We start from the raw sequence: 12,469 nt of genomic DNA, 5'->3' as shown, positions 1-12,469 counted from the left end.
CGCTCAGCAGATGACCGCCTGGTCATCTCCCTGCCCTTGCTTTTATTTCTGGCAGGTGCGGAGGGATCCAGCTGCCATTTCTGCCCCGTCAGCAAACTGCAGTGCGGCCCTTCCAGGTCCCAGTGGCAGGGTGGATGGGCAAAGCCCTTGGAGAAGGGGCAGCAGGCAGGAGCGAGCGGGCAGCAGCGGCCGGCAGCTGCCCTGCTGGAGCTGCAGGGCTCAGTGGGGCCATGGTGGCCTGAAGGGGATGGATGGGTTCAGGCTGTGGTGCAAAAGGCTGGTGGGGAAGCCAGGATGTGCACAAAAAAAGTAGTTTATGGCCTGGCAAGGCAGTTAGGGAGGAATTTGATCCCTCCTTAAACCGCAAGTGGGTATTTGGGGTTCTTGTTTCTTCGGGTCTGCTTGTCCAGGGGCACAAGTATCTGGCCCCATGGATGCTTATGGATATCCAGTTACTTATGTGCTGAGGCATAGATTCAAAACTACTTTTGGTAAAATCACAGAAGAAAGAGCAAATTTTTAGTCACTGTTAGCACAGATTACTGGTGATGCTTCCATCCAATACCACAGTGCATTTTCCTATGATATTTTACAGTGAGAACATAAAGCCTGGCATCTTTTAATTTTATAATCGAGACATGTTTACAACAACAAAAATACGTGGGAATTCAATATTGTTCAGGTTATTGGATTAAAAGCCTGTCTCTCAACTTATTTACCCCTCTGCCTATGGCTTTTACTGCACCTGTTTCCACAAGCATCGGAGCATTTGTGTTTTGTCTGTCTTTTCCATGGCAAGATGAAATCATCTTGGAGCATGGGTGCGGTGGTGAAAGACACACGTAGTGGATTTACATCTCTGGGATAAAGGGAGAAGCTGAAGAAAGATTCCCCTGTGAGCTGGCTCATCGTCAGCGCAAAGGTCTTAGTCAGCACAAGCCCAGACTGCCAAAATTGTGCAGCCTGGTGCTGTCAGGGCTAGAGCCCCTGCAGCCTCCTGGTTCCCTGGATCAGCCAAGGATGAAGGCTTCAGGAGCTGGTGCTCCTCTGGCAGGGTCTGCTGAGCCCAGGTCAGGCAAGCGGCAGGCATCTGAAACATGGCATGTCACCCTGCTCCTCTGGAGCTTGGAAAACACCCTCCCGTTTGTTTTTAACAAATCACCCCGAGGCCAGGTCCTGTAGCATGTTGAGCATCCATGGATATTGGCTAGAGCTGGGTGAAACCTAATGTTTTGGAGAATAATTTCCATGATACAGACATGATACTCAAGTGTGATATTGCGTGTTTAAGTACTCGGGTTTCAGGCAGCAAGGATGTGCAGATACTCTGACTCACTAGAAGAAAAATTACTTCTAGTGACTCAAAGGCTTGGATGCGGTTGTTTCCTAGTTAATCACTCTACCATAGGTCCAAAATCCTCCTCTGAGGACCAGAAAGTTTGTGGCCTTGAGGATCCTTCCCGCTCTGGTGCAGCTCTCTGGGTGGAGAGATTAACCTCTTGCTGCCCATCAGTACCATCTGCAGACCTAATTCATTTCTGGGCTCTTACCACAAATGACCTGGTAGGCTCTGAAAGCCTGACGGTGATAGTTTTGCCTAAAAGATGGACTCTGTGGGGGACATGTGGACTTCATTGGGGTTACCATGTGATTTGAGGAATCACCACAAAGGTATACTGCAGGTTTGGCAGCGATCCCGTGATCTGAGGACACGGGGGGGTGCGTGGACCTGCAGGGGTTGTCATTCCTGGGAAGAGATGGATCCAGCAGTGCACTAGAGCTGGGGAAGCCCAGGGAACCCTGCTACCCTGCCCTTCTTTTGCAAGAGCACAGTAAGAGATGCCACCCTTTACCTTGGTGTGGCTGGTCAACCAGGAAACTGTTCCCATTGAACAAAAGGTGAAATTTCTCTCTTTTGTAGCTTTGAGTTTGATTTTTGTGTCCTGTGGTTATTTTGTACCAAATGGTACAAAACCCGAGTATTATGCATTGAGATTCCAGATTGCTCATCTCCTCTGTCCAAAGACCAAAGTGTATGCTGCTTTCAGCACAGGGAAATAGTACATCCATGGATGGGAGCAAAGAGTATTTCTTTTCAAAGTTTGTGATAATTTTGCACTTAACTGGTATGTAAGAAACCTAGCAAATCATAATTAAAACCCGAGTTTTCCTTTTGCTAAAACTGGGTCTTAAAATGTAACTTGCCTTAAATATCTGAGACGAAAAGGCAAGCTTTTGAAAGAGATGAAGCATGCCCTCATGTGGCAATAGTTTTTCCTTATAATACCTGTTTGTTTTGGTTTTAATCCCCAAATAATCTATTACAGCGAGTTATGTCATTACAGCAGAACTGGCATATAGAGCGGGTGTTGTGATACAAAGCTGGCGTACACACAAAATGTTTGGGAATAATTACATGGGCTCAAACTCTCTTGTTACTTGAGGCCCTGCATGAGTGTTTTTATTCTAAAATAAGAATAGCTCCAGACAGGAATTCTCAAATAAACAAAGGTGTGAATTAAAACTTGTCCTGTCCTATGCTCTGTGGGAAAGTTGCTTTCCATGACTGAAAGCAAAGTTTAAAATTGTTACAAAGCCCTGGGTGGACAGCTTTGTTTGAAACCAGAATAATTGATCTTGAAGTCAATTTTAAGCTAAACCAAAATCAACTGAAAATGAAATACATGTTCACAGAGCTGGCCTGAATAACTCACTTTAAAATCATGTTATTTTTTGAGCTGAGGAACTTCCTCATGTCTACATAAGGCTTGCAACTGCGTGGATAAGCCTTTGGAAACCTGGCTGTGCTGTAAATTTTATATTTTTGACATGTAGAGGTTGGGTTTTAAAACCCCAGCTGACACTGCTCTGATAAATCAGGAAGTTCTAGTCTGGCCTGATACAGCATCATCTGCTTTTACTGTAGATTTTCTTTCAGTTTTCTTTTTTTCTTCCCTGAATTTAAACAGTGAATGTGATTTATAGAAATTACTGGCTCCTAGAAGCTTATAATGACTTTTTGTAGCATTATTTTGTGTGTGATTACAGATGGATTGGTATCTTTCATCCAGAGCACCGTAGGGAGAGTAAAGATAAAAATGGATGAGGGTCGTGGGATGCCTGATTTGGAGTGTGATGGTTGCCATCAAGTTTTAAACTGCAGGGAAGCATTTGAAGTTCCAGTGTTTCCAGTCAGTGTTTCCATTGGCTCACTACTGGATTGCCAGGAAGATGGAGGCAAGGAAGATGTACTGCACCCCACCATGGAGCAACCCGCAGCTTGATCTCCCTCCAAAGTGTGATTTCTCTTCTGAGGGACCTGCCAGGGGCAAGATTCATCTGCATGGGCGACCTCTGACCCGTCTGTGGCAGATTGTCACCACTGTCACCAGGCAATCACCTGCGCCACAGGTTCCCCAAGGTTCATCTTCCTTGTAAAGCTGCATGGGCTCATAAGGTGGTCAGGTGAGCTGAAGAGCAGTTGCTTTCTCCTCTCATCTTCCTTTCCAGCCTACAGCTCCCTCCTGTGCTGAGGGTAGTTTCCACGAGGTCAGGAAATATGAGAAGCAAAGAAATGGGAAACTCAGGATCCACCGAGCTCCCCTTGACTCTGCTGGGGGGGCCTGAACATGTGTGTGAGAGCTGTGGGTGGTCTGAATTCTGGGTGCTTGATCTGGAGGCTTTGGATATCGGTGTGGATATCCAAGCTGCTTTGAGAAGACTTCAGGCTGAATGAGAAGTGAATTCCTTAAATCTCTCCCCTAGGGTCTCATTGACTTCAGTGGCAGCGAAATTCTTCCTCAGAGACAACTTGGCAGTTTTCATTCATCGCATCCTTGGCAATGGTCTGCTATCGAGTTCCCTTTGAAAAGGTTTTTGTGCCCTAATCTGCTGGCTGATTATTTAACTGGTGCTGCCTACAGACCTCTGCTAGTTGTTGCACATCTTGTAATTTTTAAGGGTTTATTTCAGCTCCTTTGCGAAGTGTAAGGAAACGGATGATTAGCGAAATTCTTCCCAGTATTTTAGAAGCATTAGTAAATATTGAATAAAGGGCAATTGCACTGTTGTTTTCATGGGAACTGTGAAAGAAAGTAAGACTGCTAGATTAGACGCAATCCTGCTCTGGAAGTCACAATTCTTACACACTGTTTGTTGCACTTGGGTGCAAAAACTCATGTGTGAGAATGTGTGCTTATAATGAGCCAAGTAACTCAGTACCATAAGAATCCCAACTTCATCTCCAAGCTGGTAATGAACACGGGCCTCAGCATGTCCAACTGATTTGTTTGCCTGCAGAAACCATCTTGCACTATTTACAGTCAACGACAGCAGTGTCCTTCAAATGTTGGCTTAGATGCAGTAAACATAATTGCCACTTCTGCTTTGTTTCCTCTTCTTGCTGTGCCCTAGGCTGGTCATAGCTGTGCTCCGCTTTCTGTTACCTGGCCAGAGAAGTCCTGCATCTGGAAAAAGGCGAGTGGGGCAGCTCTGTTGGAGAACGGTTAGTCCATCCCTGTGCCTTGCTGCCCAATTGCATGGCCTCCGTACGTGACCCAGTGCATTTCCAGCTGGTCAGGGTGCATCTGAGCAGCGCTGATGTCCCTGTAGCAACTGCGTGGAGGACTGGAGTGGAGATGCTTGCCGACTAGATGAATTGGTCGACTGGTTAAATATTGGTGGCAAAGGCACTTGCAAAGCTGCTTTGAAGAAGTGGGTGGGTCTCAGCCACGTCCCCACTGGCTTTTGTGTTGCGCCCTCAAGCCTGATTTCCATTTTCTGGACACCCTTTGCTTTCTGCTCTTCTGCTTGTTTGGCAGGAGATGCTGGCCAGTGGGTTGTGGCAGGCCGTCAGAAGCGGACAGAGGCCTCCATGGGACGAACAAAGCCTGCCCGTTCTCTGCCCAGCCCGAAAACCTCGCAGAAGGCATGGGATGCCCAGTCATGGTCCTGTCGCTCATCTTTCAATCTGCAGGAGATGAGTGACAGTGGCACCCCAGACATACCACCCTGGTATGAGACTCACAGCAGTGTGAGCCAGGGCTCGGCTGGTGGTTTTCAGATGAAGAGCACTTAAGGCCACGGCTGTGAGCACTCTCTCTAAACCCCTTTTTCCTGGGCCCTTCAGCAGTTTTTAATGCTTTCTGTTCAGATACATCTGAAATAATAGGTATCATAGGGGTATAGAAATATATATATATATATATGGGAGAAATGCCTCCAAGAAGGAGCTGGGCCACCACGCTCGCCTTCCTCTGAGCCCGTCTGCCCATGCTTGTCAAAGGTGATGTCTGCAAGGCCGCCCAAGGCTTTGACGCATGTAGGCAGATGCCAGTGAGGTTTAATCCAGATGGCTTGGGTGCCAGTAGGCAGGGAATTGCTGCCCCAACTTTTAATCACCTGAGTGAGTACCGTGTGAGCCTGAAAAGCTCAGGCTGGAAATGGTGGTGTTGCAGCAAAAGGCAGAGGTTTTGTCCTGCGCTGATCCTGGCTGGCAGCCAGGGACGTGTGAGAGATGGGCTGCACTGTGGATGGTCCTCCAGGCTGCTCAGGCCACCCCCTGGGTGGATTCAAGGTCCCGATCTCTGAGGAGCTCCATCCGTGGCTTGCAGGAAAAGGAGCACTCGTCTGGGCCGGGGGAAATCCCGAGGGCCCTGAAGCATGTGGCCAGGTCTGCTCCTCTTCCAGAAGGTCCTACAACAACAGGAGTGCTGTACAAGAGGGTGACTTAGGCAGGACTGTGGCCTTTCATAGCACATGGGCCCCCACCCCCGACGGAAAATTTGCATAAATACCTTTCCAGGTAATGAGTTTTTTCTAAATGGGACCAAAATCACATGAGAGGCAGGGAGGGGTGTTCACGGGAAGGGCAGATCTGCTACGATGGGACCTCATGTGAGAAATTGGACTAGTACTGTCCACTAAAGTTAGACCATGAATTTGGAGGGGCCTAGCTGAGGAATCTCCTTAGCACAGCTGGATTGACCTCGATGTTTTTAACCTGACGAAGTCAATTCATGCCAAGAAGTAGCTTCTGTGTCCATGTCAGGGAGAAGAGACCATGAGGCCCCATGACACCTCTTTAGAACACCTCCGTGCGAGCCTGATGGACCAGAGCGATGCCCATATGGTATGAAGAAGGGTGCTGTGGAGTTTGATGAGGTGGGGAGGAGGCAGGGGAGAATTGAGTTCATTTAGAGTTATCCACTTACAGTTTTCTCCCCTAGTAGCTCTCAGAGCGTTTTCCAGGGGATGCTGTTATTCTTACCCTGGCTTAACCCATGGGGAAATTGAGGCACGCAGCAGTAAGGTGACTGATCCGTGGTCAGTGCAAAGCCCAGAGAAGGACCTTGCTCTCTTGGATTCCAGTCAGGTTCTCACTACCAGTTAAGTTATAAGTGGTATGAAAATAGCTGTTCTCCTCTCTTTATTTAGAAATCCCCATTTCCAGTGGGAAGCAGGTAGAGGGGGAATCGATAAGCCCTGCTGCTACTGCTTTTCCTTACTAGCCTGCCTGTCAGTTCCCGTTTACCATTTTGCATATGGTCACTTGATACCAGCAGCTGCTTTGGGACATCTCTATCTGTCACATCCTTCTTTTTTTTCAGTGTCCAAAAGCTTCAGTGCTACACTAAAAAAAAAAAAAAAAGAAAAAAGCATTAAAAAAACCACCCCTGGTAGCTGAGTTTCCTCCCAGGTTCGGTTCTAAACATGTCATTTTAATGATGTCTAAACTACACAGTGCTTGATGAGCAAAACATTAGTATCTTCTAGCCACATTTGTTTTCCCTGTCTCCCAGAGCATTATAGTCACCCAGGGAGAACTGCGTGTTCTACTTCGCTGCTGTAAAGCTATTATGGGTATGAAAAGTTCCCATTAATCTGCTCCACACATGGATGTTTCTGGATAAAGTTCAGTAGCCAGATCCCTCTTTCTTTGTGTGCATCAAACGAAGCAGAAAAACGCCTCCAATTTAAAGACACCAAATGAATAACCAAATAGATGAGATTAATTTTTGTTTAATCCACGTGGGCAGCGAAGCCAATGGCCAGTGTTTGTATGTGGACTTCTCCTGGGAGTTCATTACCAGCCAAGTCTGTAATAAGTTAATGCAGAGATTCCATGGAAATAGGGGGTTAATTATATGCAGAGGATGTTGGCCAATGTACAGCTTTGAACAACAAAAATAGCCCAAAGTCTTGTGTTTTGGATGTGGAATCAATTAACGAGGTCCACGACATGTACCAGAATTTGTTAAGATAGTTGTTGTACTATAAGGATGCTTTATTTTTTTTTTTTTCTAAAAAGTTAAGAAAATAAGTGGATAATGGAAGGCGAGGGACAGAAAGACATGAGACTGGTAATGAAACACTGGACTTTGGCCTGGGGCCAAGGCAAGCTTTTCAACGGGTCTGAAGTTTGGACGGCAGCAGAGTTTGAACCGGTTTTCACTAACTGTCCAAAAGGTTATACTGTAATAGATGGAGAGAAGAGGTTGCTTTTAGTTTACCAACTCCCTTCTCTTTGCTGGCAGGAGCGTTATGCTGCTAATACGCCGTAGTCATCAGACTGACGGATATCAGCATGTGGCGTGGCGTGCTGCAGATTCAACTCCGAAGCTGAAACATAAAATATTCCTCTCGATGCTGGTTGGCACAAACCTAATTTTTTCCCCCTTTCTACATCTGGTCCTAATATAAAATGTGTCTTTCTGCCTTTTTTTTTTTTTCCCTTGCCACATCTTTAGAAATGGCTTCTTTAAAAAAAATAGAGTGCCCCCCCCCCCCCCCCCACGCTTCCCCTACATTTCTAGGTTTTAGAATTAATTGCATGTATGTGTGGTAGTTTAACAGTACAGCTCGGGTACTGAATAGAGCACAGCACTGTGCCTTTGCAAAGGGATGTCGTTTCACAAAAAAGGCAGAGAAAGATGAGATTACTTTTACTTCCCTTCAGTGTTCAGAGCTGTGAAGCACAGTTTTGGCTGTTACAACTTTTAAAGGAGTCCCTTAAACAGGTAGAATACAAATTTTAAAAAAAAAGATCTGACCCATTTTCACCCTGTTTCATTTTAGCACAAGCTCTGGGCATGCTCCAGGCATTTCTTAAGTCCCTCAGCTCCCACTGCTTTTTTTCACACCCCCTTCCCCTAACTTGATCCCTAAAGCCATTAGTTTGTTCCTAGAAATTATCTTCTTGTTTGTTGTGTTGTGTTTTGGTTTGTTTTTTGTTTTGCACACAGAAATCCACAGGCCAAAGCAAAGAGTACTTCAGAAAAATGTTGCAAGACGACCCAGTTTCGAGCCAAGTGCTGCTGATAACTTCTCAGCACCTTTGCTGAAGTGGTGGAGCCTGGGACCACTGAGTCTCCATAGAAATCACAGCGGCTAAGGTTTGTTTAACTAATTAGCAGTAACCCTGAGCAACTCTGTGGGCTGTAATTTATGGTGTTTCCACCAGGTTCTGTGTTCAGCTCCTCACGGAGAGGGTGGGCCCCCAGACCTTTTAGCATGTGGACTCCTGGAGACTGGCACGACCTGGAGATCTCAAAGGAGCCCCCCAGGGTGCAGGGACATGGCTTGAGGCCGAGTGCCCCTGCAGTCCTCCGTGCCTGCTGGCGGGCCAGCCCCATCGCTGGCCATTGGCCCGAAGGTACTTAGGGGGGATGCGGGATGCAGGCTAGGACAAGGGTGGGATGGAGGTTGGCGGAGTTCACAACAGTGACGGGAGGCTGGCTGTACGAGGGACCTTGCTAAGCCACTCTGGAGGAATGGACGCAGTCAGCAGAGGTGATGTAGGGACTGTCCTCACCTCTCGCCTGCCCGCCTGGCTGCTCAGAGTTAAAGTGTTACCAGCAAAGGTGGCTGCAGCCTTTACACAGCAGATCTTGTGTGCCTGTCGCCTCCCAGGGACACCCGGGGACAAGGTCAGAGCAGCGGGAGGGGAAGGTTATTTCTGGGGCAGCTCTTTAGATAGACAGGAAAGAGGACACAGGGGAGGTCAGGCATGAGGAGGATGCGATAGCTGAGCTGAGGTGGCCGGCCTCGGGCCACCAGGTCGATGAGCAGACACAGAAGCTGTGGGGCTTGTTAGTCAGGGTCCCAGCCTGTCAAAGGAGCCAACGGTAACGAGTACAGTTTCTTAGACGTTGCATGGGAACGGGCAATGCCTTTATTTTGCCTGTAATACCAGGGATGGCTTGAGGCACTGTGTTACAGGTGCACTAACAATGAACGCTGGCATGCAACTCCCCCATGCCCTCCAGTACCCACCAGGTGTTAGAGCAGGAGCAGGCTACATCTGCTCTCTGGCTTGCCAAAATTTGGAAAGGAAAATGTATATCCCAAGTACCAGAGCACCACTCAGCTCCCTCCTTTATATCCTGCAATTGGTTCTATTTGCAACCAACTGAAATGGGAACGTCCAGCCCCATTCATGCCATAAACATAAGAAAACAGCAGATCTGGGGACTGTCATAAGAGAGGGAGTCTTTACTGTCTCTGGATCTGTCGGTTTTAGTTCTTCCTTGTTTGGGAGTGCTTTAGGATGGGGCGGCCTGCTGCTGACACAGCTGAGCAGTGGCATGTCCCATGCCTTCAACTCAGCTGAAACTCTCCACAGAGCAAGAATGGACGATGGCAGCCTAATTCCTCTGTAACCGATCTGAGCAAGGAAGTATAATTATGATAGTTATCACTGGGAGATGTTTTAAAGGGAATGCATGCTAGATACCCTGACTAAGCACTTAATTTTTTTTCATCAAATTACTTCTAGCCCAGCAGCTAGCTCTACGTACGTAATAGCTCTGTTGGCTTCAATGAGGTCTGCCAGCTAAGGTCAGCTGAGTACCTGCCCCACGAGAGCAGGCCACAGAGCAGATGCGAGATGCCATGGTGTCACCTCATCCACTCCTTTCTTCTTCTGCTGCAGACCCTCACCCCGCTGGCTACTTGTCAGCATTTTGCCTTGTATAGTTTTTAAATGAATCTCGCTCTGTCTGATTTTACTCTTAAACCACTCGATCATTTCCCTTTTAAAATTCAGATTTTTGTTCACACTCAAATAAAAATACATATCAATATTTTATAAATTCTGCAGTATATCCCCAGGCACAAATTATATTGTAATAATAAAATGGCTAGCTTGTTTTAATAGTTCCTGGCTTTTGGCTTTATGTAACACTGCAGGTGTGATTCTAGTAGCAATACTGTAGGTGTGAATTATTATGTTAGCGTAATAGGCTGTACTTTATTGTGCTTTATTGCTTAATTGGCTTCTTCCATAAGGATTCTGCAGTTGTTACTGGGAAATAATGCCAAGCTCTTCCATGAAAAGAGTGATACTCTTTTTTTTTGGTGTTTACTGTGGTCAGTCTGATTTTGGTGCGTGACTGGGTTTGGGAAATGAAAGAAAGATGTCGTTAAATGAATTAAGAAAGTGCTTACTAAGTCCTTAATAAAAAGCAGAGCAGGCTAAAAGATGCTCCTTGTTATGCATAGATACTTGTAGCCCCAAAGAGCCCTTTGGGAAAACAGCTGGCTGAGCTTCTGGCAAAGGAAGCCCTCTCCCATGTGTGGGGGATTCCCAGGTGGTGGGCAATACCTCTGGGTGCTTACATGCTCTGTGATCTCCTCTTCCCTCTCCGTCCTTCCCACCACCTTACTTCTTACAGAAGATGGAAGAAGATCAAAGTTGTCTTCACAGCAACACACAAGCCCTGATCCCCTTGCCAGCGTACCCCTACAAGAGCGTACCCCTGAGCCGCCCCGGGCGGGGGCACCTGCCTCACCCCGGCCGTGCTGACCCGCCTGAAGCAGCAGGGACGCAGGCAGCCCTTCAGAGCGTGTGCAGGTCCTGCCGCTGTGCCTGGGAATAGAAGGGGCAGGGAGAAGTCCCAGGAGCGCCCGGGTGTCCCACGGTCGTCTCTGCCACTTGGAACCTGAGACACCTCCGGTATGTACACCCACACCGTGGTGCAGGGACCAAGGGCATTTTTCGATGGTTGGAAATCATGAAAGCTCCTGCTCCTGTGAGTCACTCGAATTCCCACCACGTACTCTTGCTAAATCATTTCCACCTCTGCTCCCCTATGCTCCCCAGCAGTGGGCCTAGTCATGCTGCTGAAGTTCATTGTTGGCCTCTCTATTTCATTTAAGCCTTTTTATGTTTCTCTGGAACTGCAGGTTTAGCAGAGGGATCTGTTTTTGCTTCCAGCTGGGTGAAATGTTTATGCTTGGCATATTGTTCGCAGGGACAGTGGGGTAGGTGACTTCCCAAGTGGGACCTTTGTCATGCAGAATAGGAAACTTCTGATTTTCCCCTCTTGTTGTAATGGTATTTTCCAAAACTATTAATGAAAAGCAGGGCTGGGCAAGAGCTACAAAATATGGATGCAGATCTAGATTTTGAAGGTGCAGGGTTTTGCCTGGTTCCCCCAAAATGGTGAGGCTGTACATGTGCTGAATACTATCTTGCCTTACCAGGGATGAAACTGAAAATCTGCAGAGCTGAAAGCCTAATGGATGCACCACTAACGACCGAGTGAATAGGAGTTAGCCATGCAACAGATTGTCCTTTTCTGTGGCTGCAGCACAAAAAGTGTAGTACTCATGTCCTCCTTCTTCCAGGTCTCACTCACCAGGTCCAACCCAGGGAGAATGAGCATATTTGAGCTGTGTTTGCACTGTCTGCCCGGGAAAAGAGGACTCGTCTCAGCCACAAAGGTCTTGCTGGGGTTTGTGCTGAAGTGGGTTTCCACCATCTGGGATCTACCCAAGAGCTACATCATACTCTCTTAGAGATAGGAAAACTTCATAAAGAGAAGGCTTTGAATTAGGAGTCTGCTGTGCATTGCAACATTTATCATCATGATTCACATACCTCCAGTATTACTGCAAACCCAGGCAAAGTGTGAAATGGTTCTCTCTCTTATCTTTGAGGAAATGCAATGTGCTCCAACCCTGCTGACTCTAAAAGCCAGCTTTGCCCTGTTTTGGTCCATGTAAATTGTCAGGATTATTGAAAAAGCTCAACAAACCTCAACAGCATAATCTACCCAATTAATTTTGAAGTACTTCGGGAAGCATTCAGTATTTTTTCTTTTCATCTTATGCAGCTCCATAGAAACCCTTGGAGTTCTGCAGGTACATACTGAGTTATGAAGGAGCTGGAGGCACTTAGAGAGCCGGAACATGATTAATAACTGCTAAATTACAGGGAACACTTAAAAATCCCTTAAATCCCTTAAATGTCTCCCCTCCTCGACTTTCTCCTAGGAACTAGGACATGAGCCTTTAGCTAGGCTGTCCTTCCCTGATGCAGTCCCTTCATTGTGATGGGAGAGGATCTGAAGCCACAGGCAAGGCATTCAGAAACTTTGGGATGAAGTCCTGATATGGAAAAAAAGAGAGAATGGGTGAGCTGCAGCACAGAGGATCACACAAGGGAGTAGCTGGTATGTGCATGCCA

The sequence above is a fragment of the Accipiter gentilis genome, chromosome 20 (genome assembly GCF_929443795.1).
Source record: "Accipiter gentilis chromosome 20, bAccGen1.1, whole genome shotgun sequence".
Taxonomy (NCBI): domain Eukaryota; kingdom Metazoa; phylum Chordata; class Aves; order Accipitriformes; family Accipitridae; genus Astur; species Astur gentilis.
Note: the sequence above shows the minus strand (reverse complement) of the source record.